The following is a 27,219-nucleotide window of genomic DNA, read 5'->3' as shown; positions in this document are numbered from 1 at the left end:
TCGTGCTTGTTTGTGGTCATTTTGTTTGAAAAGATCCTTAACTCTCTTGTAGTTAGCATTCATCGAACGAAATGATATTCTTTGGCATGTAGTTTGCATTCAGGAAATTGTGAGAGATTACATACGGTAGGACCTGAAACTGAAACTTAATCAAAGATCAACCATAAAATGAACTGAATGAACTTAAAAACGCATTGGAACATAATGCTCACTAAGTAGAGGTCTAGGCTAGAGACGTGCTCCGACGTCGTTAAACCTAGTCACTGTTGTTTCACACTATGGTTGGGTGATTCCTCCTTTGTGACTCAATAGTGGTCTAGCACGGACTTGAGCTCCCACATACCGTCGCGTATATAGGGGATACTCCACTAGGTTACCATCCTTGATCAATAGGAAGCCGTGTCTGCCGCCTTACAAGCCGTAACGCATCGAACACAACATTCGGGAAGATTGACTGCAGTACGGGAAGTCCTTGGTTTTCATATGATTGCCAAGGTGTATAAGCAGTTTTACGGATTGTCTGGTAAACCCTTTGCCTAGTATCTCTAGAGTAGTCACTTTTGATCCTTGTTACACAGTAATTTGTCACTGCCTTCCTGTCAGCCACCCTGCTGTGTCAATCACTAAGCTTCATGCCTTCTGTACTAGCCCAAAAACCCATTTTTCCAAAGTTTTATGCATCAACGCGTCTGTTTTAAGAATAACCGCGATGACTTGCGCTCCACAGTGTATTCCGTGCGCTACCAGCACGGAAGAACATCCCTTTCCCGCGCTGGTGAACATCGCGCCTTTCCCGTGTTCTTCCGCGCTGACATGACTATCCTAGTTATTGAGATGCGCCGACAGCGCGACAGTTTCCTCATTTTCCGCACTGATCCAGTTTGGGCGAATTCGTTCAAACAACCAGCCTTCCAGATAACTCCAGGCTTGGTTGTTAGCTTTGTGAATATCGACTCCTTTCTATGGCATGACTGTTCGACCTTTTGCAACCATTTCCCTCAAAGATAAGCTCATCCTTCCACCCTTTTAGGAGACTCCTTCTCCTATATAAACTTCCACCATTACCATGAGCAGCTAGTTAGACTTAGCTTGGAATAGCTTGGATTGTACAGAGCTTGTAGTGCTCAGATTGCTGCTATAGGTGTGGTGTGCTAGGTGTGGAAGTGATTGATTGCTTAGGGAAGGTTGTTTTGTGTTATTTGTGTGAGAGAGAGAGTTGCTTGTCTTGGGAGAATCATCCTCAAAGGTGAATGCTTGAGATACATGCTGACTGGCCCCTCCTGAGAAGGTTACCGACGTCAGAACATTTGGTTGTACTCTTCTCTATTTTGATTAATAATAGATGACTGCTATTATTGTTCCATTCTCATTTGTCTATGCAATGGTTAAATGTGAATTACATCTTTTCTGACTGATGTATGGTTGCTTTTACTAGATTTTACGCTTGTGTTTGTTTCCCCTTCGTGTGTGCAGGTATCTATTCGTGGAGATCGCGGAGGATTGTGACCAGCCGAAGCGGAGGAGCGAAGGCAACATCTCTTCGTCAAACGACAAGCGCAGGAATCCAAGTAGGTGCTCTTTACCTCTTGTTTAATTGTAATTAGGAACATGCGTAGCAGCATTGTGTGATTGTTGCTAGACCCTTGCTGGGCTAGTAGGGATCGCCTCTACCCGTAGAGGGGATTTACCTCTCCAACAATTTGGCGACTCCGCTGGGGATCAGCCTTTTTGTCTCTTGAGTCCACTTTTGTGTTTGGCTTTGATTGATCTTCTTTCGAGTTTTTGGGATTGTCTTTTTGCTTATGAACTTTCTGGGCATTTCTGGGAAGCATCTTTATTGTTAAAAAGCTCTTGCTTTGGTTTGGGAAGTTTTTAGTTTGGCCTTGCTTGTTTTTTGCGCTCAGCGCGTTTTAATTCCAAACAGTCGCGCTGACATCGCGTTCCTGTTCTTTGGTTTTCTTTCCATCGCGCCTGTACGTCTAACAGTCGCGCTGACCTCGTTTTCAGAGGCAGCGCGCTTTATTCGTGTCCTTCCGCGCTGGCATCGCGCCTCCGCTTCTTTGTGTTTTCTGTCATCGCGTCTGTGTGTTTTCTTTCCGCGCTGACCTCGTTTTTCCGAGACAGCGCGCCTTTTTCATGTCTTTCCGCGCTGACGTCGCAAAGTTGCTACAGGCCTCCCCCTGTCAGCGCCGAGTTGCTGAAGGCTACCCGCGCTGATCCTGTAAAATTCGTTTTTGACCAAATTGGCCTCCTGAACCTCTTGCTGTGACTTTCCCTTCTTCTCTCCTCCTGTCTGACGACTTGTTTTTCATTGTTTGAACTCTGAACTGCTTGATTGCGAAGCTTGTTTCCATAAGGTTTCGTTTTTGCTCGGTTTTAAGTTTGCAAATACCTTCCCTTTTTGCTTTCGCTGCTTGGTTCGTGTTCCCACCATCACTCTTGCAATTGCTGGATTGTGTTGTGTCTCTAGTTGACTGGTTGTGACTTTCGTCCTTCGGGTGTTTGCCTTTTTCTATTGATTTCGCGCTCTAACTCTAGGACATCTAGAGGTTGCGTGTGTGTCAAGCCTACCGTAGGGAGCTTGTTTGTTCGTTCGACCAGCCAAGTTCAGATCTGTTCATGCACTTGTTCAGTGATTGTTGGAGTGTTTTAGATTGTGTTTCCAAGTGGTTTCTTTTCGCTTCCTCCTTGCTTGCAATCCTTGCTTGTCTTACAGAGCTTAGATTACATAGCTCGTGTAGACCCTTGTTTTCCTTCGATTTGGAAGCTTTGGTTGAATGTTTTGGGAACTTTGTGTGCTTTCATTAAGTAGTTTACTTGGTGTTCCGGTTCCTCCAAATTATTTTAGATGCTTTGTGTCACTGAAAGAAAATCAAACTAGTAGCTTTGCTTTTGAAAATTGAAAAGGAAAAGAACATTTCATTGATTTGCATCTTCAAAAGAAAAGTTTCCTTTCCTCGCTTTAGTTGCATTAAGTTGCTTGTTTGCTTGTACTTGTTTTGTTTGATAGAAAATTTCTTGCCCTCTCGTAGCTAGAATTCATCGAATAAAACGGAATTCTTTGGCATATAGATTGCATCTAGGCAATTGTGAGCGAACATACGATAGAGCTTGAAATCGAAACTTAATCTCAAGATCAACTATAAAATGAACCAAATGAATCTAAAAACGCATTGGAACTAAACGCAAATATCTAGAGGTCTAGGTTAGAGACGTGTTCCGGCGTCTTTAAACATAGTCACTGTTGTTTCACATTAGGTTGGGTGATTCCTCCTTCTGTGACTCGATAGTGGTCTAACACGGACTGCGCTCCCACGTACCGTTGCGTATATAGGGAGACCCCACTAGGCTTTTATCCTTTATCCATAGGAAGCCGAGTCGGCCGCCCTACGATTCGCAATGCAGTGAACACAGCATTCACGAAGATTGACCACCCGTACCCTAAAAAGTATTCTGTGGTTTTGCGAAAAGTTTGGCACACCCTCTACCTAGAATTCCAGAGCAGTCACTTTTGATCCTTTTCGGACTCCCTAAACGAAAAGGTGCCTGTGAGCGTCTTGTCACTTCGTGCTCATAAAACATTCAAAGGAGACTGGAGTCATCTTTTCGTCCTTTTCTCGACTCCTGAAATATGAAAAGGTCAAGTTTGGTTCTTGTGTCTTAAAATTAATTTGGCCACGATAACATCACCCATTTTAGGTCTTGTGTGCGATAGTTTTGAGTAGGGTTTTATCGTTAGTTTCCTTTAGGTTTTCTAAGGGGTCTGGTCATCCTGGCTGACCCATCAACTCCCGGTCCAAGTGATCAAGGTTCTCCGTCCTCTGTTGCTCCAGAGGTACCAGTTGTAAGCGGTACTCTTCCCATTGTTCCGAGTATCCGACCTATCAACGTACGTGCCCCAGGCGACGAAGATTACATAGAGGATTGGAATCCTATCTGGGAGCCCGATTATACCCCCCGTACCCCTCGTACCCCTCTCGGTATGTCGTCTCCAATGTCTTCTTCCCACATGGATGAGGCAGCTTCTAGCACCGGTGAGACGCCCGTGGTCACAGACATCGAGACCCCGATCCCGGCTTCCTCTCCCCTCCCTCCGCGATACCATTCACTGAGGGATAGGTATGCCGCTAGAACGACTTCTACGACTATATGGGATCCTAGTCTTGCTGCTTCCACTGGGCCTTTTGTTTCGCAGCCCCTTAGTACACCCCTTACGTCAGGGCTTAACACGCCCGTCACCTCAGTTCCCACTCAACCTACTGTCTGTGTAGCACGTTCGACTCCGGTCGTCAGTGCTGTACCGGTTTCCTCGTCTGAAATCCCTCAAGTTGGTTCCTTTGTCGGCAGAATTCCAGGATCAGGGCCGTATGATGCTTACGGGGAACCCATAACGGACCCGGATTACGAAGGTCCCTTCTTTTTCTATGATGAAAATGGTGAGTTCCTTGAAAGCATCTCGGGCCTCCCTCATCGCCCTTTCGAAGAAAACGAGGAACCCTTGAATATCACGTACGATTACGCTACTCATATGTTCAAAGGGAACCGGGATCCTCCCAGGCAGCCCATAGGACCACCCAATCAAGGCCAGCCATTCTACGTGCAAACCCCCCAGGGGCAACCACTTTATGGCCCGCCTGACCCAGGACAATCTGGGGGCCCACAAGGTCAACCTTACCAGGAACAACCCTTGGGCATTGGAGGTCCACCATATCCATATCAAAATCAACCCACTGGACAACCGGAGCAACCTTTTCAACAAGGCCAACTCGGTTTCCAGCAAGGGTACCCCTCTGGACAAACTGGCTCAGTTTACAATCCTCCAAATCAACCAGCAGTCCAGCAAGGGTATCCTCTTGGGCAGGGTGGACAACCCTATGTACAACAGGGCCAACCTACCGCCCAGTCTGGTCAATTCCCTGGGCAGGGTGGACAACCCTATGTTCAACAGGGCCAACCCACCCCTCAAATCACGAATCCTTCTGGGCAAGGGGGGCAACCTGCTATACAGCAAGGCCAACCCTCTGCTCAGCCCATGCACCAAGGAGGGCAGCCTGCCATGCAGCAAGCCCAGCCCTCTTCTCAATTTGGTCACGCTGGGGGACAAACGGGCCAACCATCTATACAGCCAAATCAACCTGGTGTCCACCCTCATCTTCAAACTGGACAAGCTGGCCAACCTCGGCGTCAACTAGCTATCCAGCCGATTCGACCATCCGTTCCGCAAAGAAAACCCTTGGTGGCACATGGACAACCTGGCGCCCAGCAAGGCTACCCTGCTGGCCAACCAGGTCCATCTCGAATCCGACCAAGTCAACCTTCGGGACATATAGTTCAACCCCAGCCGGTTCAAGGACATTACTCTGGGCCTCAAACTCAAATAGGTTATCAACCTCCACACCAAACGCAGCCTACCTACCAGGCTCCGTATGGGACCCAGCAGTCATCTGGCTACCAGCCGCCCCAGGGGCAAAATCAGTATGCTCCTTATCAAAACTATCAGCAACCACAGGCCACTCCTTATCAAAATTATCAATATGGTCAACCTGTCGGGCAAGCTGCTAATACTTGGGGAGCTGGGGGGCAGACACAGGGACAGCCGTCCGCATATGGCCAAAATCCATACGGACAAAACTCCTACGGACAAACTCCCTATGCGCCGGGTCCTTTTGGACCTGGTTCGTCGGGACAAAATTCCTACGCGTCAGGTCCTTTTGGGCCGGGCCCGTCTGGACAAAGTTCGTGGGGGCAACCCCAATCTGGGTGGAACCCTAATGTCGCCTCGAATCCGCAGCCACAGATGTCCTTCAACCCGCAGCTACCATTTTTGGCAACGTTGGAACTACCTGATGTGTCCAAGTTAACAAATGACCCTATTTTGCATAATCCATATTGGCCACCAGTTCCAACCAAGATACCAGGTGACTGTCCAAAGTTCGACGGCAAAGCCGGAGAGGATCCTCAGGCCCATGTAATGACTTATCACCTTTGGTGCTCATCTAACTCATGGCTTGATGATTCTATCCGACTTCGCCTCTTCCAAAGGACCCTCACTGGTTCAGCTGCTAAATGGTACATCGAACTCAATCGCGGCATGTTTTCTGATTTTAACTCATTGGCTATGGCCTTTTTAACTCATTTTCAGTTACCCATTCGGTACGAGACTGGGACCCATCTTCTCACGTCTCTAAAACAGGATACGGCAACGCACATCTCCGATCATATACATGAATGGAGAAGGCGTCGTCATTTGATTAAATTTTGGATCCCTGATCAACTCCTGACCGACTGGTTTACCACGTCCTTTGTCCCTAAAATTGCCAAAGATATCGCGATGGGGGCGTGTGTAACTGAGGAGCAAGCAATCGCGCGAGCTCAGTACCTGGATTTAGTGTATTCTCAGTCAGGTACCTTGTATGAGTATTTGCCAGATGCCCCGAGACACGGACAACCCAAAGCTCCACCAAAGCCTTCTGTTGATGGAGTTATCGGTTCCGTAAACTCACCATCTAAGAAATCGGCCGCGAATCCTGGGAAGCAGAAACAAAATGCATCTAACGAAAATGCTTCTCAGAGCCAATCCATTCCTGGGAATACCTCCGAGGTAAATGCCGTTCAGTCCACCGCGGCAGACAAATCCTCCAAAGGCAAAAAGAAAGGGAAGGCCAAAGATAAATCTGGACAGCCTAAGCAGAACCCTCCTAAACCTCCCTCCGAGGAAGGAGCCAAACGAAAGCCTAAGTATCCTTGTCTCATTTGCGAAGAGGATCACTACACCAAAGATTGCCCCAGGCGGTCCGAGGTTAGTCGGCTTTTGAAAGGTGCTCCGGGGTCCCCTGCTGTGCTTAAAGAGCCTTTCCCGTCCCAGCAGACGCATCAGGTGACAGATCCTTCTCAATCCTCTTCCTCGTTCGGTTCTCAGGTGTTCATGGCTGGAACCATCCCCATCCATGTTACAACTCGAGCGAAAGATTATCCATCTTCAGCCGGGAAGGAGCCGGAAGTTCCCTCCAACGCTCCTCCGTCTAGTTCTGGTCCCCTTCACATCGAAAGGCCCAGCACTGAGACGATCCCCTGCCCCCCTCCCAAAGGTGTACTCAGGAAGTCATCTTATAATCCCAATGCTCGTGCTGCACAGCATTATAGCATTGTCGAGGACTTAGCGCAGGCTCCGTCTGCTATGTCCGCATTAGAAGTCCTCCAGAGCTGCCCCTCTCAGAGGAAGTCCCTGCTATCAGCGATTGGTGGCATAGACCCGGCAGATTCGGATTTAATCTCTTTTGATCTCGAAGGTTTCACGCCGAGATTGCCTCACCAGGTGGCCTTCCTTATACAGGTTCTCATCAACGGCAAAACGATCCATCGTACGGTCATTGATGAAGGTGCTTCAACCTGCATTATGTCGGTTGCTTGTTGGAAAGCTATTGGTTCTCCTGCTCTGAGCCAGTCTCCAACCACCCTAGAGGCTTTCGATGGAAGAGAATCTCGTCCATATGGTATCCTCCCGCGATTGCCTATCTCTTTAGAAGGGAAAACGGTAGAGGTCGAGGTTGAAGTCGTTGACGCTAATCTCACTTACAACCTCCTCCTTGGACGTATGCCATGCAGGCCGTGGCTTCCTCTTTATTCTGTGTCGTTCGCTTTCCTCACCAAGGGAAAATCGTCACTGTGGACCAGTTGTCCTTTTTCGCTTCCTCTTCTGAAGGGAATGTGCCATTCGTGGAGCATACCTCCAAATCGCTAGTGAGTGTGGGTGCTGGATTGTTTAAAGATCCCTCTCTAATGGGAGTCTTTCCCCTCCCACCTCCGAATCTCGCCTCCGTTAACATGATCACAGTACGTTCCGATCCATGGGTTCTCCCTCCCTTGAATCAGGAAGACTCTTGGGGCGAGATGATGCCGTTGAGTCCCGCCGAGCTCAACTACATCGAGATTGTCGCTGCATCGGCTCCACCTCCTGAACCTACTTTTTCAAGCAGCGTTCCCGATTCATATGACCACTTCCCTTGGATGGGAGGAGAGGCCACTTCGGATCCCCTGAAGGAATCATTTCCCTCCGACGAGGCTATCATTGAGACTATGTCTCCCGAGGAGCTCCCTTGGTCAGATTACCACCATCGCTCTTCGTTTCTCCCTCCTCATTCAGAAATGGCCACATGTCTCGAGCGGTTTGCCTCATGTGTCCCATCTATCCCTCTCCAAACGCCTGTTCAGTTGTATCAAGTGTCTTCGGAAGGAAACATGGGCAACATTACGCAAACTCTGGCTATCGACATCTCTGTCAAAACAGGGGTGGTCGAAAATATTCATATTGGAGTCACCTGCACTCCTGAGGAAATTCAACTTTACACTGATTTATTTCGTGAATTTCGTGACGTTTTCGCATGGTCTTACGAGGAAATGCCCGGCATTGACCCCAGTATCGTGGAGCACGAAATCCCTACTTATCCCGGCGCTAAGCCTGTTCGTCAGCGTTTACGCCCAGTGCACCCTCGAAAGGCTGCAGCCATCAAGGCCGAAGTTGAGAAACTCCTTCGAGCTGGTTTCATCTATGCCATTCCCCTCACGGAATGGGTATCGAATATAGTCCCTGTGAATAAAAAACAGGGTACTATTCGGGTTTGTGTTGATTATCGCGACATCAATCGCGCCTGTCCAAAAGATAACTTTCCTACGCCTTTTATTGATCAGCTTATCGACGATTGCGCAGGAAGCGAAATTTATTCATTTATGGACGGCTTCTCTGGTTACAACCAGATCAACATAGCCCCCGCAGACCAGCACAAGACTGCTTTCATTTGTCCTTGGGGCACCTTCGCTTACAAGAAGCTACCTTTCGGTCTCAAAAATGCCGGTGCCACTTTCCAGCATGCGATGTCGTATGCTTTTCATGATATCCGACACATCGTACAGCCTTACCTGGATGACCTACCAGCTCATTCAGCTAAACGTCAAGACCATCCATCTCATCTACGCGAAATTTTTCTCCGCTGTCGACACTACCGTATTCGACTCAATCCGCATAAGTGTGTCTTCTGCGTAGAATCTGGCCGACTGCTCGGGTTTATCGTCTCCCGGGAAGGCATCCGCTTGGATCCCCTTAAAGTCGAGGCCATTTTGAATCTTCCTCCCCCTGCCTCCCTACAGCAGTTACAGAGCTTGCAGGGGAAAGCCAATTTTCTCAGACGATTCATCCCAAATTATGCCGAGGTGGCTAAGGGTTTCACGCGATTATTGAAGCGAGACACGCCCTTTCGCTGGGACGCTATCGCTCAGCAATCTTTTGAGCGTCTTAAAGATCTTCTGGTCTCAGCTCCGCTCCTAAGACCTCCAAATTACCACCGCGACTATACCCTTTATTTGGCCGCCGCCGATACCACCATCGGCATGGTTTTAGTGCAAGACGACGATGATGGCACCGAGCATGTTGTATATTATCTTAGCCGCAACCTTCTGGATACGGAAACTCGCTATGCATACGTCGAGAAGTTGGCATTGGCAGCTGTCTGTGCCATCCAACGTTTCCGTCATTACATCCTATTGCGTACGACGACCGTGATCTCTGATTGCAACCCCATGACCTATATTCTGTCACGTCAGTTGCTGGGGGGCAAATACTCAAAGTGGATCGTAATCATCCAAGAGTTTGACTTGGAATTCACTGCAGCCAAGTCCAAGAAATCACTGGTCTTCGCCGAACTACTCTGCTCCTTACCATCTCAGTCTACACCATCTCGTTCAGAGGAACATATTCCGGATGAAACGCTATTTCTCATCAGCACTCTCGACCCATGGTACGGGGACATTATCGTATATTTACAAACGTCCTCATTTCGTCCCAATACATCGAAAGAGGCTCGACGACGGATTCGTCACCAAGCTCAACCATACCGCATTTTGGGCGATACCCTGTACCGCCTCGGCGTCGATTCTGTTCTTCGCCGATGCTTAACCCTTGAGGAGGCTGAGCGAGTTTTGAATGACTGCCACTCCGGTGCTTGTGGCGGCCATATGTCCGGATATGCTACCGCTCAGAAGATCCTCCGCGCTGGTTATTTCTGGCCTTCTATCTTCAAGGATTGCATCCTTGCTGTACGTGCATGTCACGAATGCCAGGTTTACCACCGGAAGATGCGTGCACCTGCTGCACCACTGTACCCTGTCGTAACCGTAGGTCCATTTGCAAAATGGGGCATCGATTATACGTCCTGTAACCCTCGTTCAGCCGGGGGGCATGGGTACATTATCGTTGCTGTGGACTATTTCACCAAGTGGGCCGAAGCAATGCCTACATTAAACGAAGACGGTTACACCGCGGCGCAGTTTTTATTCAATCATGTTATCACTCGTTTCGGAGTCCCTCAGGCTATTGTTACAGATCATGGAAAGCATTTCCGAAATCATATGATGACGGAGCTGACAACCCAACTAGGCTTGCGCTAAGATAGTTCGACACCGTACTATCCGCAATCCAACGGTCAAGTAGAGGCCGTGAACAAAGTTTTGATCACCATGCTTCAACGCACCGTCAATACGCACAAGTCTAATTGGCACCTTATGCTTTTCCCAGCCTTGTGGGCCTACCGAACTTCCGTGAAGGATGCCACCGGTTTCACCCCGTTTCAATTAGTTTACGGACTGGAGGCTACCCTTCCCGTCGAATGCGAGATTCCTTCGTTAAAATTAGCTGTCGAGTTGCTCCCCAACACCACTCCGGTGGAGGAACGGCTTCTTTACTTAGAACGGTTAGACGAGACTCGTCGTTTGGCTTCTCTGGCTATCGAAGCACAGAAGAAGAGAGTCAAAGCTCACTTCGATCAGAATATTCATCCTCGTTCCTTTGTTGAGGGAGATTTAGTACTGCTCTACGATCAAGCTAAGGATAAGCTGGGGGCAGGAAAACTCGAATCCATGTGGTTAGGTCCCTACATCGTGAAAAGAGTTTTACAAAAGGGCGCATATGAGTTGATTGATTATGAAGGAAATCCTCTGGACAAGCCCCGCAACGGGCTGTATCTGAAGAAATATTATGCATAACTTCGCGCATTCACTTTGTATATACGTGTGTTTTGTGTGTTGTGCATGTTTTCGTTTTTGCCTTGGTGTGAAAGCGTGTTCGCCTCTTATTGTGTTTTCTTCTTCTTGTGCAGATGTCTAGTGCACCTTATGTTGGTTTCGCTGATGGCGCCTGCCGTAGTACTTGCAATTTGTCATCTGCGGCGTGGGTGATCTACGATCCTCACGGAGAATTGGTAGACCTTCAGGGTGTCTGCCTAGGTCGTGCCACTAACAACGTTGCCGAATACAGCGCTGTAATTGAATTACTTGCCGAAGCAGTTGACCTCGGCATCCGAGAATTGGTAGTGAACCTGGACTCCCAGTTGGTCGTCCATCAACTTAACGGGCGATATTCCGTCAGAGACCAACGCATACTAAGGTTGTACCTACGTGCAAGATTGTTGGAACGGAATTTCGATTATATTACATATCAGCATATTCCAAGACGACTAAACACGTTGACTGATGCATTGGCAAATCATGTGTTAGATAGACATTTGCGAAACAGATAACATCATACAAGAAGACATAGAAAGCATAATAGAGTGAAGCATATGTAAATAAATCATTTCAAGCATAGTTTGCATATGAGTGCTTTTAAGCTTGCATTAAAAAACATAAAATTCATGGGTCATGTGTCGTGCAAATTCACACATAAGATCACAGTTGTACTGAACAATTGCATAACATAAATAAACATCATCACATGTAACAATGATCCATCCAAAAACCGGTATGTATATATATATATATCGTGTGGCGCACTAAGGCGCTCAAAAATAAGTGTATATGTCCAAAAATTAGTATGTCTGAGTCATGAGTCTCAAGATAACAGTGGAAATAAAGCCTAGGCGACTATTCGGCTGGATGATGCTCTCTGTAGTACACAGCCGCTCGTGCCACCCGCCTCAGAAGGCGGTGAACCCTGGGTTGCACCCCCACTGTATGGATCTGATGCTCTATGGGGACCTCCTCGACCCCCTGGTAGTCAGGCACTCCCTCCAGCAACCCCTCAAGGTTGCGAGCTACAGTCTCTGACGTGTCAACCCCTGGAGGGACTAGGGCCAAGGCTCCAGCTCCCTGTCCCTCTCTCCGTGCCGTCGCAGCCAGGCCAATCGGTCTAGTGGGCCCCACATCTGCATACCATGACATTTATTAAGACATGTACATTAAAAATCCAAAAAACATTTAAAAAATTCAAAAGCCAAAGGGTTATACCTGCATCATCCCACTGTTCACCTGGGGGCAATGCCAGATCAGGGTCATTGCGGAAATCCATGCCCGCATATGGCCAGTCCTCCACAAAAATCTCCTGCTGATCCAGCCAGTCTCGGAAAAATGCTCCCCAGCTATGTGGCCGGCCGCCACCTCCGCGTGGCATGATTCGAGCCCATCGTGAGGCCCTCGTCTCCCGAGGATCCCTGGGAGCATCCACGGCCATCGTCTGCAGCCGCATGGCTGGCACTCACTCTAGAATGAGCGGGACTAAGATGGACCCGTAGCCGAACTGCTTTGTCTCCCCGCGACGACAGTTGCTCAGCTGCCTCTTCATGTTATTGGTCACTGCTGTGCACCAATCAAACACTGTAGGCTCGAGGCAATCGAGAGCTAACAGGAGATGAGTCTTGGAGGCCTCGTGGTTGGCCATGCTACCCGCTGCCCGGGTCACCATGAACAGGATGGTGCGAAGCACTATGTTTCCCACTGTGGGGATTGCTACTTTCCCACTTCGCGCTTTCTCAGCCTCCGGACATACCCGAGCCATCAAATCATCTAGCGTGCCGCCGCTAGGTCGCTGTCCCTCTATGATGGGCCGCTCACCCTGGCGAGACAACCCAGTCAAAAAGAAGATATCCATATGGTCGAACTCGATATCCTGACCCCGGATAGTGAATTTCATATCCACCGGGTTCCATGCCCTGATCAGTAGCTCGAGAAGATCATGTTGAGCTCTTAGGCGAGGTGTAAGGAAAAATTTCATAAAACCGCAAGCTCGCATGGCATTGCAGCAATCTACATTCCCCCAAGCAGCTACATCTTCCACATCGTGCACTCTTTCCTGCCAAACGAAAGCCATGGTGTCCTGCACAAACCATAAAAACCAATTAGAAGCGCTAGCATTGGAAATTTTACGTTCATTTTGAAACAAAATATTTTTTCCGCGCCAGCGCGGCTGTTTTAAAAACAGACGCGCTGGCCGCAGCAGCCCTTTGTTAATTTTCGAGGTCAGCGCGGAAGAACACGGGTTTTCCGCGCTGACCCGAAGTTGGCCACGTTTTGTTCTAATTCGGTCAGCGCGGACCCGCGTGGGATATCCGCGCTGACCGAGGGCGCATCCATGCACCAAAAATTCACCCAATCGGGCAAATTTAACCGTTAAAATCCTACCAAAAACAACCAGAATGCAGGGCAAGGGAACGAGAACCTACCTGGAGAAAGCGGTTCGAGAAATAGTGTCCGTACGAGCTAGAAATCACTCCGTCAACTTTCTAGCTTCTCCACGTCCTTCACGTTCCAGAATAGTAAAATGGTAAAAATGACTTCTTACCCCCCTCTATTTATAGTAAAAACTCATAAACTTGCCATATTTTTGGGTTTTTGCCATTTTTAACCATAATTTTAGCCCTGAGTTTGTTAAATACATGTTTTAATATGTTTTTTACACATATCGAATGGATTTATGCGGGTAGTGCTTCTGTGCAGGTTCAGATACAGCGACTTGGTCATGACGGTCCTCCGATCATATGGTCCCCGAACATGTCGTCTTTAAGCTCTTTTCCGACATTAAACAAGAGAAGATAGCCGAGCCTCCTTTCAGCTTGTTAAAAGGAACGAGAGGCGGTCATTTTAAACTCTTTTTCGGACCGTGTAACTTAAAAAGATTGCCGGGTGTTTGTCGTTTCACACTCGTTATAGGCCCTAAAACGACGTGTTTTCGACCGCTTTTTTACTTTTTCGGGTCGAAAGCACTATTCACGAAAAGTACTCCTCGGTCGTAATGACCGGGCGGTTCTTTCGAGCATAGTTTTATACTTTTTCGGGCTCGAGAGACACAACTGTACGAAAAAGGACCCCCCTGGAGTCTTCTTTTTGCTGTCTTTTCAGGCTCTCTAAACAAGAAAAGACGCCGAGTTTTTCCTTTGTCGGGCTCGTTAAACATTTGATGACATCGGGTATTGTCGAAATGACGCTCCTCAAGCATATGCTATCCCCGTCAAGCTTGTCATCCAAAAATAATCGGGGTACCTGCCAGAAATGGTGGGGAAAATGGAACTGTAATCGTAGTCGTGTCGGCAGTATGTCGCTCTTGAACATGGCACTCTTCTGCTTCGTGTCTGGGTGGGACCATCTCATCTTGTCTTTCACTGGCCTCCGTGGGTCTGGGTTATCCTATTTGACCTCTCATCTGCTTATTGCCCTGTCACCATGACCCTCACTCATTTGATGTCAAATACTGCCAAGCCCGCCACAGTGCCGCCGATATGTTCAAGAGAAGTTGACTTCTGTAATAATACAACCTCATCTGCTATCTCACACAAATCAGTTTTCCTCTGTCTCGCGTTGGTGATGTGGGAAACATTATGGCCCACCTTCGATCAAGGTCACTTCCTGTCGACTTCAGCTCATTATCCGGGAAGGCGACTTAGAGACCCCCTTCAGGTGCCTTAGAGCCTGCATGCCTCAATGGCAGGTTCTTCGTGTTCGACGAGAGGTTTTTCATCACTGGCCTCCGATCGAATGATTCCGTGGATGTTCGACACCAGCTCATTGATTCACATACCGCGGATTGTACCTATAGTACCTTGAGGGCCATTGTCATTATTGGTGGTACCTCTCGCGTCTGTTAATAGTTTTCCTCATTGACTGGTAATCAAACGATGTTCATGCATGTTCGACTTCGACTCATATATTCACATGCTTGAACTTGTACTTTGTTCAGATCGGGACGGAGCGCAAGACCCTGGACCCCTGTCTGCTATGGTCCAGGTTGCGATTTTGTGGATGATCATTACATGACTCATTGATGGATGGCTGTGCCCATACCTGAGTCTTCATGGATGGTTGCGACCATACCTTGTCATTATTATGGTCTCTTTAGCTGGGTGGCTGCGTCCATTCCATAGACCTTTTCGCATGTCTTTTGGATGGCTGCGCCCATGCCTCGACTGCATGTACTTGATTATCAGAGATGTTTCGGTCCTTCCTGGTGGTGTTCCAGTTTGGCGTGTGTTGTAAAGCATTTCACCCCTCCCACTCTCTCGGTCTTCATGCTTTAGGGGGCATCTGTTACACAGTAATTTGTCACTGCCTTCCTGTCAGCCACCCTGCTGTGTCAATCACTAAGCTTCATGCCTTCTGTACTAGCCCAAAAACCCATTTTTCCAAAGTTTTATGCATCAACGCGTCTGTTTTAAGAATAACCGCGATGACTTGCGCTCCACACTGTATTCTGTGCACTGCCAGCGCGGAAGAACATCCCTTTCCCGCGCTGGTGAACATCGCGCCTTTCCCGTGTTCTTCCGCGCTGACATGACTGTCCCAGTTATTGAGATGCACCGACAACGCGACAGTTTCCTCATTTTCCGCGCTGATCCAGTTTGGGCGAATTCGTTCAAACAACCAGCCTTCCAGATAACTCCAGGCTTGGTTGTTAGCTTTGTGAATATCGACTCCTTTCTATGGCATGACTGTTCGACCTTTTGCAACCATTTACCTCAAAGATAAGCTCATCCTTCCACCCTTTTAGGAGACTCCTTCTCCTATATAAACTTCCACCATTACCATGAGCAGCTAGTTAGACTTAGCTTGGAATAGCTTGGATTGTACAGAGCTTGTAGTGCTCAGATTGCTGCTATAGGTGTGGTGTGCTAGGTGTGGAAGTGATTGATTGCTTAGGGAAGGTTGTTTTGTGTTATTTGTGTGAGAGAGAGAGTTGCTTGTCTTGGGAGAATCATCCTCAAAGGTGAATGCTTGAGATACATGCTGACTGGCCCCTCCTGAGAAGGTTACCGACGTCAGAACATTTGGTTGTACTCTTCTCTATTTTGATTAATAATAGATGACTGCTATTATTGTTCCATTCTCATTTGTCTATGCAATGGTTAAATGTGAATTACATCTTTTCTGACTGATGTATGGTTGCTTTTACTAGATTTTACGCTTGTGTTTGTTTCCCCTTCGTGTGTGCAGGTATCTATTCGCGGAGATCGCGGAGGATTGTGACCAGCCGAAGCGGAGGAGCGAAGGCAACATCTCTTCGTCAAACGACAAGCGCAGGAATCCAAGTAGGTGCTCTTTACCTCTTGTTTAATTGTAATTAGGAACATGCGTAGCAGCATTGTGTGATTGTTGCTAGACCCTTGCTGGGCTAGTAGGGATCGCCTCTACCCGTAGAGGGGATTTACCTCTCCAACAATCCTTTTCAGACTCCTTAAACGAAAAGGCTCGCTTGAGCAGTTTGTCACTTCGGGCTCATAAAACATTCGAAGGCGACTAGAGTCACCTTTTTGTCCTTTTCTCGACTCTTAAAACATGAAAAGGTCAAGTTGTGTCTTTGCGTCTTAAAATTCATTTGGCCACAATAAACATTACCTGGTTAGATCTTGTGTGCGTTAGTTTGAGTAGGGTCTTTTATCGTTAGACTCCCTTAGGTTTGTTTGAAGTTTGTCATCCTGGCTGAACCGTCGACTCCCGCTCCAAGTGATCAAGGCTCTCCATCTTCCGCTGCTCCTGAGGTACCGGTTGTGAGTGATACTCTTCCTGTTATCCCGAGTATCCAACCGATCAACTCTCGCGCTCCGGAAGACGAGGGTTACGAAGTTCATTGGAACCCCATCTGGGAGCCTGACGACGACGATATTCCTGTTACCCCCCCTGGTGTTTCGTCTTCAATGTCTACCTCCCACATGGATGAGACATCTCCTAGCATGAGTGAGACACCTGTGGTGTCGAATATCGACACTCCCATCCCAGCTACTTCTCCACTCCCCCCACGCTATCAGTCGTTGAGGGACAGGGTAGCTGCCAGGACTTCTGCTTCAACCATGTGGGATCCTCATGTTACTCCCACCACGGGACCTTTTGTTTCACAACCCCATACTACACCTGTTACTTCAGTTCCGACAAATCCAACTGTTTGTGTAGCACATTCAACTCCGGTCGTCAGTGCCGTGACAACGTCTTCATCTTTGAGCACTGGTGCTGGTCCCCCTCACAATCAAGTGAGTAGTGGCCAGCCGGAACTCTCGCCTAGAGTTGTCCACCCTGCACAAAGTGCTCCACCCTCTTCTGGTCCTGTTCCAAGAGGAGGGCCGTATGATGCTTCTGGACAACCTGTTCAGGATCCGAATGCGCAGGTTCCGTTATTTTACTATGATTCTACCGGTCAATACCTTCAACTATCTCAACCCTTGCCTACTCAACCTATGGTTGAGGTTTCGGTACCGTTAGCCATTACTTGGGACCCTAGCACTCACTCCTTCCATGGAGGCCAAGCAATACCTGGACAGCTTCAAGGACCACCTAACCAAGGCCAGCCATCTTATCTGCAAAACCCCCAGGGGCAGCAATATTATGGCCAGTCTTACCCAGGACAATCTGGGGGCCTACAAGGACAACCCTATCAGGGACAACCTTTGGCCGCTGGCCGTCCGTCCTTTACCTATTTGACTCAACCTTCGGGTTATCCGGGGCAACCCGGTACCCAGCAAGGTTACCCATCTAGACAACCAGGACAACCTTATATTCAACAAGGCCAACCTGGTGTTCAGCAGGGTTATCCCTCTGGACAAACCGGACAAACTTACATTCCACAAGGTTAACCGGCGGTCCAACAGGGGTATCCTTCTGGGCAAGGAGGGCAGCCTTACATATAGCAAGGCCAACCCACCGCCCAGTCTAGTCATCCTTCTGGGCAAGGGGGCAACCTTACTTACAGCAAGGCCAACCCACTGCCCAGCCTACTCATTCTTCTGGGCAAACGGGCCAGCTCTCTCCACAGCAAGGCCAACCCACTACCCAGCTTAGTCATCCTTCTGGACAGGCTCGCCAACCTCAAGGTCAACCAGCCGTCCAGTCCACTCAACCATCTGTCCTGCAAGGACGACCCTTGGTTGTTCAAGGACAACCTGGTACCCAGCAGACATATCCCTCTGGGCAACCAGGCCCGTCCCAAACCCAACCAGGCCAACCTTCTGGCCAGATGGTCCAAGCCCAGCCTGTTCAAGGACATTCTTCTGGGATCCAGACTCAACTTGGTTATCAAATGCAAGGTGGGCCGCGGCCCCAACCTTCGTACCAAGCGCAACCTTCTTATCAGACCCAACATGGAGCTCAGCAAGTGTATGGCTACCAGCGACCCCAGGGGCAAACTCAATTTACCCCTTACCAAAATTATCAACAAATGCAGGTTACTCCTTATCAAAATTATCAGCAACAATACGTTGCACCTGCAGGTCAAGTTGCTAATCCATGGGGAGCTGGGGGGCAGACCCAGGGTCAACTGTCCGCATACGGACAGAACCCCTACGGGCAAAATCCCTATGGGCAAGGCCCCTTCGGGCCAGGCCCATCCGGACAGAGTCCATGGGGGCAACCACCACCTGGTTGGAACCCTGGTACTACCTCTCTTCCACAGCCACAAATGTCCTTTAACCCTCAGTTGCCTTTCTTAGCGATGTTGGAACTCCCGAATGTGTCCAAATTAACGAATGATCCCATTCTTCATAATCCATATTGGCCACCAGTTCCGACTAAAATACCCGGTGATTGCCCAAAATTTGATGGCAAAGCTGGTGAAGACCCTCAAGCTCATGTCATGACCTATCACCTTTGGTGCTCATCGAATTCATGGCTTGATGACTCCATCCGGCTTCGCCTCTTTCAAAGAACTCTCACCGGCTCAGCCGCTAAGTGGTATATTGAGCTCAATCGCGGAACGTTTCAAGATTTCAACGAAGAGATCGCTGGAGCATTAGGGGGGCAGGGGGAGCGTAGCTGAGGGAAACATCAACTCGCTTTAAGACTGCTTCGAGGGAAATTCGAGAACGGGGCCTTTTCCCTGGTCGGAAGTCAGGGGCGGGATCACAGTGCAACGGTGGTGACACATTTGCGGCAGCGGGCGATGAATCTAGGACCGTTCGCATCACCGTTGCGGATATGACACGAGGAGAGTGGGGTAAGAGGTGTAGATCATATGCACTTCCGTAGGAATTCAAATTCTGGAAGAACCGCGGATCGTTCGCGGAAAGGCCGCGCGTGCTCCATGGAGCGTCGTCGGTGGTCGCGGAACTTACGCCTTTTCCTTCTCTCTCTTCTTTTCATTTTCGCTCGTCCGTTCTTCCGCTGGCTCCCCGCGGGGCGGGAGGCGCCGCCGAGTCGGGGAAGACGGCGAGCCCCTGCTCCGAACCATTTCGGATCGAGGGCCGTGGACGGGCCCTGTGGCTCGGCGGTGTCCCTTGAAGAGGGGGAGGGGGCGAGATCTTTGCGGGTGCGATCATACCAGCATTAATGCACTGGATCCCATCAGAACTCCGCAGTTAAGCGCGCTTGGGCTAGAGTAGTACTGGGATGGGTGACCTCCTGGGAAGTCCAAGTGTTGCACCCTCCCCCCTCTTTTGCGCGGTGTTTTACGACGTGGGGCTACTTGTATATCGATTTATAATGGTATCCCGCAAACGAAGAGATCGCTGGAGCATTAGGGGGGCAGGGGGAGCGTAGCTGAGGGAAACGGCGACTCGCTTTAAGAATGCTCCGAGGGAAATTCGAGAACGGGGCCTTTTCCCTGGTCGGAAGTCAGGGGCGGGATCACAGTGCAACGGTGGCAACGCATTTGCGGTAGTGGGCGATGAATCTAGGACCGTTCGCATCACCGCTGCGGATATGACACGAGGAGAGTGGGGTAAGAGGTGTAGATCATATGCACTTCCGTGGGAATTCGAATTCTAGAAAAACCGCAGATCGTTCGCGGAAAGGCCGCGCGCGCTCCACGGAGCGTCGTCGGTGGTCGCGGAACTTACGCCTTTTCCTTCTCTCTCTTCTTTTCATTTTCGCTCGTCCGTTCTTCCGCTGGCTCCCCGCGGGGCGGGAGGCGCCGCCGAGTCGGGGAAGAGGGCGAGCCCCTGCGCCGAACAGTTTCGGATCGAGGGCCGTGAACGGGCCCCGTGGCTCGGCGGTGTCCCTTGAAGAGGGGGAGGGGGCGAGATCTTTGCGGGTGCGATCATACCAGCGTTAATGCACCGGATCCCATCAGAACTCCGCAGTTAAGCGCGCTTGGGCTAGAGTAGCACTGGGATGGGTGACCTCTCGGGAAGTCCTAGTGTTGCACCCTCCCCCCTCTTTTGCGCGGCATTTTGCGACGTGGGGCTACTTGTATATCGATTTATAATGGGATCTCGCGAACGAAGAGATTGCTGGAGCATTAGGGGGGCAGGGGGAGCGTAGCTGAGGGAAACGACGACTCGCTTTAAGACTGCTCCGAGGGAAATTCGAGAACGGGGCCTTTTCCCTGGTCGGAAGTCAGGGGGGCGGGATCACAGTGCAACAGCGGCGACGCATTTGCGGCAGTGGGCGATGAATCTAGGACCGTTCGCATCACCGCTGCGGATATGATGGCACGAGGAGAGTGGGGTAAGAGGTGTAGATCATATGCACTTTTGTAGGAATTCGAATTCTGGAAGGACCGCGGATCGTTCACGGAGAGGCCGCGCGCGCTCCACGGAGCGTCGTCGGTGGTCGCGGAACTTACGCCTTTTCCTTCTCTCTCTTCTTTTCATTTTTGCTCGTTCGTTCTTCCGCTGGCTCCCCGTGGGGCGGGAGGCGCCGCCGAGTCGGGGAAGAGGGCGAGCCCCTGCGCCGAACCGTTTCGGATCGAGGGCCGTGGACGGGCCCCGTGGCTCGGCGGTGTCCCTTGAAGAGGGGGAGGGGGCGAGATCTTTGCGGGTGCGATCATACCAGTGTTAATGCACCGGATCCCTTCAGCACTCCGCAGTTAAGCGCGCTTGGGCTAGAGTAGTACTGGGATGGGTGACCTCCCGGGAAGTCCTAGTGTTGCACCCTCCCCCCTCTTTTGCGCGGCGTTTTGCGACGTGGGGCTACTTATATATCGATTTATAATGGGATCCCGCAAACAAAGAGATCGCTGGAGCATTAGGGGGGCAGGGGGAGCGTAGCTGAGGGAAACGACGACTCGCTTTAAGACTGCTCCGAGGGAAATTCGAGAACGGGGCCTTTTCCCTGGTCGGAAGTCAGGGGCGGGATCACAGTGCAACGGCGGCGACGCATTTGCGGCAGTGGGCGATGAATCTAGGACCGTTCGCATCACCGCTGCGGATATGACACGAGGAGAGTGGGGTAAGAGGTGTAGATCATATGCACTTCCGTTGGAATTCGAATTCTGGAAGAACCACGGATCGTTCGCGGAAAGGCCGCGCACGCTCCACGGAGCGTCGTCGGTGGTCGCGGAACTTACGCCTTTTCCTTCTCTCTCTTCTTTTCATTTTCGCTCGTCCGTTCTTCCGCTGGCTCCCCGCGGGGCGGGAGGCGCCGCCGAGTCGGGGAAGAGGGCGAACCCCTACGCCGAACCGTTTCGGATCGAAGGCCGTGGACGGGCCCCGTGGCTCGGCGGTGTCCCTTGAAGAGGGGGAGGGGGCGAGATCTTTGCGGGTGCGATCATACCAGCGTTAATGCACCGGATCCCATCAGAACTCCGCAGTTAAGCGCGCTTGGGCTAGAGTAGTTCTTGGATGGGTGACCTCCCGGGAAGTCCTACTGTTGCACCTTCCCCCCTCTTTTGCGCGGCGTTTTGCGTCGTGGGGCTACTTGTATATCGATTTATAATGGGATCCCGCGAACGAAGAGATCGCTGGAGCATTAGGGGGGCAGGGGGAGCGTAGCTGAGGGAAACAACGACTCACTTTAAGACTGCTCCGAGGGAAATTCGAGAACGGGGCCTTTTCCCTGGTCGGAAGTCAGGGGCGGGATCACAGTGCAACGGCGGCGACGCATTTGCGGCAGTGGGCGATGAATCTAGGACCGTTCGCATCATCGCTGCGGATATGACACGAGGACAATGGGGTAAGAGGTGTAGATCATATGCACTTCCGTGGGAATTCGAATTCTGGAAGAACCGCGGATCGTTCGCGGAAAGGCCGCGCGCACTCCACGGAGCGTCGTCGGTGGTCGCGGAACTTACGCCTTTTCCTTCTCTCTCTTCTTTTCATTTTCGCTCGTCCATTCTTCCGTTGGCTCCCCGCGGGGCAGGAGGCGCCGCCAAGTCGGGGAAGAGAGCGAGCCCCTGCGCCGAACCATTTCGTATCGAGGGCCGTGGACGGGCCCCGTGGCTCGGTGGTGTCCCTTGAAGAGGGGGAGGGGGCGAGATCTTTGCGGGTGCGATCATACCAGCGTTAATGCACCGGATCCCATCAGAACTCCGCAGTTAAGCGCGCTTGGGCTAGAGTAGTACTGGGATGGGTGACCTCCCGGGAAGTCCTAGTGTTGCACCCTCCCCCCTTTTTTGTGCGTCGTTTTGCGGCGCGGGGCCACTTATATATCGATTTATAACGGAATCTCGCGAACGAAGAGATCGCTGGAGCATTAGGGGGGCAGGGGGAGCGTAGCTGAGGGAAACGACGACTCGCTCTAAGACTGCTCCGAGGGAAATTCGAGTACGGGGTCTTTTCCCTGGTCGGAAGTCAGGGGCGAGATCACAGTGCAACGGCAGCGACGCATTTGCGGCAGTGGGCGATGAATCTAGGACCGTTCGCATCACCGCTGCGGATATGACACGAGGAGAGTGGGGTAAGAGGTGTAGATCATATGCACTTCCCTGGGAATTCGAATTCTGGAAGAACCGCGGATCGTTCGCGGAAAGGCCGCGCACGCTCCACGGAGCGTCGTCGGTGGTTGCGGAACTTACGCCTTTTCCTTCTCTCTTTTCTTTTCATTTTCGCTCGTCCGTTCTTCCGCTGGCTCCCCGCGGGGCGGGAGGCGCCGCCGAGTCGGGGAAGAGGGCGAGCCCCTGCGCCGAACCGTTTCGGATCGAGGGCCATGGACGGGCCCCGTGGCTCGGCGGTGTCCCTTGAAGAGAGGGAGGGGGCGAGATCTTTGGGGGTGCGATCATACTAGCGTTCAGGCACCGGATCCCATCAGAACTCCGCAGTTAAGCACGCTTGGGCTAGAGTAGTACTGGGATGGGTGACCTCCCGGGAAGTCCTAGTGTTGCACCCTCCCCCCTCTTTTGCGCGGCGTTTTGCGACGTGGGGCTACTTGTATATCGATTTATAATGGGATCCCGCGAACGAAGAGATCGCTGGAGCATTAGGGGGGCAGGGGGAGCGTAGCTGAGGTAAACAGCGACTCGCTTTAAGACTGCTCCGAGGGAAATTCGAGAACGGGGTATTTTCCCTGGTCGGAAGCCAGGGGCGGGATCACAGTGCAACGGCGGCGACGCATTTGCGGCAGTGGGCGATGAATCTAGGACCGTTCGCATTGCCACTGCGGATATGACACGAGGAGAGTGGGGTAAGAGGTGTAGATCATATGCACTTCCGTAGGAATTCGAATTCTGGAAGAACCGCAGATCGTTCGCGGAAAGGCCGCGCGCGCTCCACGGAGTGTCGTCGGTGGTCGTGGAACTTACGCCTTTTCCTTCTCTCTCTTCTTTTCATTTTCGCCCATCCGTTCTTCCGCTGGCTCCCCGCGGGGTGGGAGGCGCCGCCGAGTCGGGGAAGAGGGCGAGCCCCTGTGCCGAACCGTTTCGGATCGAGTGCCGTGGACGGGCCCCGTGGCTCGGCGGTGTCCCTTGAAGAGGGGGAGGGGGCGAGATCTTTGCGGGTGCGATCATACCAGCGTTGATGCACTGGATCCCATCAGAACTCCGCATTTAAGCGCGCTTGGGCTAGAGTAGTACTGGGATGGGTGACCTCCCGGGAAGTCCTAGTGTTGCACCCTCCCCCCTCTTTTGCGCGGCGTTTTGCGACGTGGGGCTACTTATATATCAATTTATAATGGGATCCCGCGAACGAAGAGATCGCTGGAGCATTAGGGGGGGACAAAAGTCATTTTTGGTCATTAGGTCCAGGGATTGATCAATTTGGTCTTTAAATATGTCCAGTAAAGCCATGCAGGCCAGAGGGATGCTCTTGCAATGTAATGATCCGCAGAGTTTCACCATCATATTGACAGACTTCGACTATTCTTCAAAACTCTGTTTTGAAGAAAAGTCAAATAGTGTCATTTGTGACAAAATTTTCAAAAAAGAGTCGACAATTGATTTCTTCAGGTGCAGTCATGGTTTCTGTGGCCAAAGTGCTCTGTCATGCAATCCCTGCGAAAAGTGTCGAAAATTTCATCATTTGAGCCCAAAATTCAGAGAAAAGGTGAAAATCAGGGTTATATTAAAGTCAGTGAAAGGTGTTGAACAAGACATTAGAAAAGTGGGTTTTTTAAAAAGTTAATTTAAAAATATGACCTCCAAGCCTATATACACAAATATCATCATAAAACAAGTTCATTGTGCAAGCAAAGCATTGGAGGAAGGTTGCAAGGTCGTGAGTTGAAGGTTGGAGCGATTTGGAGCAGCTTGGAGGCAGTTTCACAGAGCGCGGCGCATATACTCAGGGGTGCGGTGCACTCACCAGGCGCGGCGCACACAGAGCCTGCCCGTAGTTCAAACTTTACACAGGCGCGGCGCATACCCAACGCGCGGTGCACTGGGCTTTGCGCGCGGCGCACAGGGGTAAAACGCCCAGGAACCATCTATTTCACCCAAAAAAATTTGTGGAGCTCATCCAATTGAAAGGTAGGAAACCTACCTCCACTTGTGCATCAAATTTGAAAGAGATATGATGGTTTTATGATTATAATCAAATGCAATTTTTTTTATAAAACAAACACAAGAAGACATCAAGAAAACCATGATGCTAGGGTTTGTGCTACAGTGATATTGCTGCCAAGGTGTTTTTCCTACCCTACCCCTATTACTCATTCCCCTATGCCATTTTCCCCATAATCACTACCCTAACACTATTAAAATCATACTCCCTTTCCCCCTCCTCCTATTGCTCAAAAAACCCAAACCCTACCTTGCCAACAACACAAACACTACCCTATCAAAATACCCCAAAACCCCTTGTATATCCCTAAATAAAATTTTCCTATAAACCCCTATTCCCATTATATTATCCCCCATCCTAATGCTCCCTTTTTAATTGTCCCCTTGGTGGCAGATTGTCAAAGAAACTACCAGCTTCATTTAAATCAAAGGGCAGCCTAAATTCAGTTTACAAAACAACAGTTATGGCATCCGAGGTTTCATCAGAATATGAGGAGGAGACCCACAGTGATACAGCTTCAGGAGAACAGGCCCCCAGGAGACATCACCGGAGTGGCAAACATGTTAGAGATGAGCCAAACACCCTCACTGAGTTGTAGGCATGACCCCTTGCTATGTCATGTTTCTAGCACTTAGCATGTTTTGAATTTTGTCAGAGGGTGGCAAATGTAAGAGTTCATCATGAGTTGGCCCATCTTTTTGCACTTCACCTACATGGAGGACAGTCTATATTAGCTGGGGTCACTTTCACATTGACACCCGAAACCATATCAGTGGCAACAGGCATACCAAACATTGGAGAACAGTGGCATAAGAAGAAGAAGGTGGAGAGGCATCATTATGAGCCTTACATTAAGGCCAGTTGTTTGAGTCAGCTCACGAGAGTTTTCCCGTTCAGATTTTTGAGAGATGAGTATGCTCTGCTCATGAAACTGATCATGAAATACTTCAGTTGTGAGGGGAGGTTTTCTCGCCTTTATGCCTATCACATCAAGTTGCTCATGCACTTTACCAGGGTGCGAATGATGAACCTCCCATTTTTCATCTGCGGGAACATAGAGAGGATGAAAAATTTCATGCAGCGCAAGACCCCTCGACAGCAGCTCAACAGTGTTTATCACTTTGCTCTGATCCAGATTTTGGTGGAACATCAGTTGGGATTGCAGGGTATTGCTTGGGAGGACTTCATCTCTCGTGACTTCTTTAGCGCTCCACAGGTAGTATCAGAGGCATAACATGAGATAGGTGGCCCATCTCATCAGTATGAGCGACATGAGACTGCTACTATGCCAGTATACATCACCTATCAGAGAGGCAGTAGACCCTTATTTGCAGCAGCAAAGCAAGTGTTATCTCCACCCAGGGTGGAAGGGGCCTCGCTTCTGACATTAGCATCACATGAGCAGGGCAGGGGTAAGGAGCCAGTGCAGGAGGAAGGGCCATCAGGTGAATGAGAGATCGAATTCGTTCTCCTCCACGATGATGAGACAGATGCAGAACCAACAAATGCAGAGCTTACAGAGATCATCTAGGAGCAGCAATCAGTGATTGAGTCCTTATCCCTTGACTTGGAGAGGGCCAAGTGGAACATGAAGTACCTGGAGCAGAGAAACAAGCAGCTTGAGGACCAGCGGGCGATCATGGAGCTGCAAAACATTCGTGAGCATCACCAAGCTGCTCAAAGAAGAAGGGTTGAGCTCACATCTTTGGAGCAAGAAATCAATGAGGATCGGGAGGCCAAACTTGAGAGGGTCAACATGAATTTGGAGAGGCTACTGGATAAGGCCGACCAGGACCTTGCTCTACTGAGACACATGGCTTTCCATTACAGGGTGCGAAACATGAGTGCACAGGCCCGAATAAGGAGTTTGAAAGCGAAATTGAGGAAAGCAACAAGAAAGGCAAAAGAGGCAAAGGAGCAAGATCGGCTTCGAATCTTGGCTGAGGCTTCATTGGCCCATCATAACACCCTGTTACACAGTAATTTGTCACCGTTTGTCACCGTCCCTGTTACCCCTCTCCTACACCTTGGAGGACTCATTCCGGGACTTGTGAGAAGTGACAAGACTTGAAACCACTTGCATCATTCCCCTCTGAATATGAGCATCACATGCCCTGAAGACATCTCCTGCAGCTTGCCCATAAAAATAGCCCTTTTTGCATTAGCACGGGTTCACTATGTACTGCCCGCGCCAATGGGGAAAATCCTCCAAAGAGAGCGCGCCAGTTGGCGCTCTGTCACAGAGTCGCAATCGCGCCAACCTACTTGGGCAAAGTTTTTAACAAATCAACTTCTGAAAGTTCTCTCCAACTCATTCACCAACTGAGTCTAT

General features: G+C 50.1%; 6 non-coding genes and 1 pseudogene across 6 annotated transcripts; all 7 read left to right on the top strand.

Annotated features, from left to right (window-relative positions):
• Positions 1-19,541: 19,541 nt before the first annotated feature.
• LOC149245561 (5S ribosomal RNA) lies at positions 19,542-19,660 on the top strand. The gene has a single exon (XR_016267439.1). It is a non-coding gene; the product is annotated as a 5S ribosomal RNA (ribosomal RNA).
• A 604-nt stretch (positions 19,661-20,264) lies between these two features.
• On the top strand, positions 20,265-20,383 carry LOC149245560 (5S ribosomal RNA). Its single transcript, XR_016267470.1, has one exon. It is a non-coding gene; the product is annotated as a 5S ribosomal RNA (ribosomal RNA).
• Positions 20,384-20,992: 609 nt separating this feature from the next.
• On the top strand, positions 20,993-21,111 carry LOC149245559 (5S ribosomal RNA). The gene has a single exon (XR_016267511.1). It is a non-coding gene; the product is annotated as a 5S ribosomal RNA (ribosomal RNA).
• Positions 21,112-21,715: 604 nt separating this feature from the next.
• LOC149245558 (5S ribosomal RNA) lies at positions 21,716-21,834 on the top strand (annotated as a pseudogene).
• Positions 21,835-22,438: 604 nt separating this feature from the next.
• On the top strand, positions 22,439-22,557 carry LOC149245557 (5S ribosomal RNA). Its single transcript, XR_016267837.1, has one exon. It is a non-coding gene; the product is annotated as a 5S ribosomal RNA (ribosomal RNA).
• A 604-nt stretch (positions 22,558-23,161) lies between these two features.
• On the top strand, positions 23,162-23,280 carry LOC149245556 (5S ribosomal RNA). The gene has a single exon (XR_016267451.1). It is a non-coding gene; the product is annotated as a 5S ribosomal RNA (ribosomal RNA).
• A 604-nt stretch (positions 23,281-23,884) lies between these two features.
• Positions 23,885-24,003, top strand: LOC149245555 (5S ribosomal RNA). Its single transcript, XR_016267503.1, has one exon. It is a non-coding gene; the product is annotated as a 5S ribosomal RNA (ribosomal RNA).
• The last annotated feature ends 3,216 nt before the right edge of the window (positions 24,004-27,219 follow it).

Source organism: Pinus tabuliformis, chromosome 7 (genome assembly GCF_031772625.1).
Source record: "Pinus tabuliformis cultivar Carrire ecotype Pingquan chromosome 7, CPIR1, whole genome shotgun sequence".
In the NCBI taxonomy this organism is placed as follows: domain Eukaryota; kingdom Viridiplantae; phylum Streptophyta; class Pinopsida; order Pinales; family Pinaceae; genus Pinus; species Pinus tabuliformis.
This window is presented reverse-complemented; position numbering and strand designations above follow the sequence as displayed.